At 55.4% G+C, this 2,500-nt stretch overlaps 1 non-coding gene across 1 annotated transcript in view; it reads right to left on the bottom strand.

The window, feature by feature from the left end:
• Nucleotides 1-519, bottom strand: part of LOC144419510 (small subunit ribosomal RNA) — a 1,810-nt gene extending 1,291 nt beyond the window's left edge. The window contains exon 1 of the ribosomal RNA XR_013474109.1: nucleotides 1-519. This exon is cut by the window's left edge and continues 1,291 nt beyond it. This is a non-coding gene — a ribosomal RNA (small subunit ribosomal RNA).
• Nucleotides 520-2,500: the final 1,981 nt, after the last annotated feature.

The raw sequence follows: 2,500 nt of genomic DNA, 5'->3' as shown, positions 1-2,500 counted from the left end.
TACTCATTCCAATTACAGGGCCTCGTTAGAGTCCTGTATTGTTATTTTTCGTCACTACCTCCCCGTGTCGGGAATGGGTAATTTGCGCGCCTGCTGCCTTCCTTGGATGTGGTAGCCGTTTCTCAGGCTCCCTCTCCGGAATCGAACCCTGATTCCCCGTTACCCGTTATCACAAAGGTAGGCACGTAGCGTACCTTCGACAGTTGATAGGGCAGACACTTGAATGATACGTCGTCGGTGCAGAGACCGTACGATCCGCGTGGTTATCCAGAGTCATCAAACGTCACAGGACGAACCCGGTCGGTTTTGATCTGATAAAAGCGCGCCTCCCGAAGTCGGCGCTTAATGCATGTATTAGCTCTAGAATTACCACAGTTATCCACTTCGCTTACGAGACCAAATAAACCAAGACTGATTTAATGAGCCATTCGCAGTTTCGCTTTACGAGAACTCGTACTTGCACCTGCATGGCTTAATCTTTGAGACAAGCATATCACTACTGGCAGGATCAACCAGATAGCTGCGACAGCTGCGCTCGGCCCTTGCTGGGCCGCCCGGCGCGTGCTCGTCGCATTCGTTTAAGACCGAGGCGATCGCCTGCGGCCGTACTCAGCTTCGACAGTCGCTGGCCGCGACGTCCACGCTCTCGCCGGCAGTGCCAGGCGGAGCGATTTGCGTTTTTTCTTTGCTCGCCCTCTCTCGGGCTCGATCCATTCAGTTTCGCACAAACAAGAGCTCTGCCGGCCGCCTGCAGCGGTGCCTAAAACCCGGGCATAACAATGCGACCGTTCTGCTAGGCCGACAAGCGCTCAAGCCAGACGCTCGATCGAACGCCCCCTACATATTAGTCGAGACAACGGCTCGCTCATTAGCATCGCGTTTGTACTTTAACTTTTTTTGGCTCGGCTTCTTTCGACGCCGATGCCGGCGACGCAGCACTCTCTCGCCCGCCAGCCACCGAGAAAAGGGTGCGCTCCGACCGGCCCCGCACCGCTCTTTCTTGGCTCATTCGAAATTACTGTCTTTCGCTCTGACATGCCTTACCTAGGGTTAGGTTAGTATGCTTGCACGTTTGTACTTTAACTTTTTTCGGCTCGGCTTCTTTCGACGCCGATGCCGGCGACGCAGCACTCTCTCGCCCGCCAGCCACCGAGAAAAGGGTGCGCTCCGACCGGCCCCGCACCGCTCTTTCTTGGCTCATTCGAAATTACTGTCTTTCGCTCTGACATGCCTTACCTAGGGTTAGGTTAGTATGCTTGCACGTTTGTACTTTAACTTTTTTCGGCTCGGCTTCTTTCGACGCCGATGCCGGCGACGCAGCACTCTCTCGCCCGCCAGCCACCGAGAAAAGGGTGCGCTCCGACCGGCCCCGCACCGCTCTTTCTTGGCTCATTCGAAATTACTGTCTTTCGCTCTGACATGCCTTACCTAGGGTTAGGTTAGTATGCTTGCACGTTTGTACTTTAACTTTTTTCGGCTCGGCTTCTTTCGACGCCGATGCCGGCGACGCAGCACTCTCTCGCCCGCCAGCCACCGAGAAAAGGGTGCGCTCCGACCGGCCCCGCACCGCTCTTTCTTGGCTCATTCGAAATTACTGTCTTTCGCTCTGACATGCCTTACCTAGGGTTAGGTTAGTATGCTTGCACGTTTGTACTTTAACTTTTTTCGGCTCGGCTTCTTTCGACGCCGATGCCGGCGACGCAGCACTCTCTCGCCCGCCAGCCACCGAGAAAAGGGTGCGCTCCGACCGGCCCCGCACCGCTCTTTCTTGGCTCATTCGAAATTACTGTCTTTCGCTCTGACATGCCTTACCTAGGGTTAGGTTAGTATGCTTGCACGTTTGTACTTTAACTTTTTTCGGCTCGGCTTCTTTCGACGCCGATGCCGGCGACGCAGCACTCTCTCGCCCGCCAGCCACCGAGAAAAGGGTGCGCTCCGACCGGCCCCGCACCGCTCTTTCTTGGCTCATTCGAAATTACTGTCTTTCGCTCTGACATGCCTTACCTAGGGTTAGGTTAGTATGCTTGCACGTTTGTACTTTAACTTTTTTCGGCTCGGCTTCTTTCGACGCCGATGCCGGCGACGCAGCACTCTCTCGCCCGCCAGCCACCGAGAAAAGGGTGCGCTCCGACCGGCCCCGCACCGCTCTTTCTTGGCTCATTCGAAATTACTGTCTTTCGCTCTGACATGCCTTACCTAGGGTTAGGTTAGTATGCTTGCACGTTTGTACTTTAACTTTTTTCGGCTCGGCTTCTTTCGACGCCGATGCCGGCGACGCAGCACTCTCTCGCCCGCCAGCCACCGAGAAAAGGGTGCGCTCCGACCGGCCCCGCACCGCTCTTTCTTGGCTCATTCGAAATTACTGTCTTTCGCTCTGACATGCCTTACCTAGGGTTAGGTTAGTATGCTTGCACGTTTGTACTTTAACTTTTTTCGGCTCGGCTTCTTTCGACGCCGATGCCGGCGACGCAGCACTCTCTCGCCCGCCAGCCACCGAGAA

Source organism: Styela clava, unplaced genomic scaffold (genome assembly GCF_964204865.1).
Source record: "Styela clava unplaced genomic scaffold, kaStyClav1.hap1.2 HAP1_SCAFFOLD_210, whole genome shotgun sequence".
Lineage (NCBI taxonomy): Eukaryota > Metazoa > Chordata > Ascidiacea > Stolidobranchia > Styelidae > Styela > Styela clava.
Note: the sequence above shows the minus strand (reverse complement) of the source record. Positions and strands in the feature narration are given on the sequence as shown.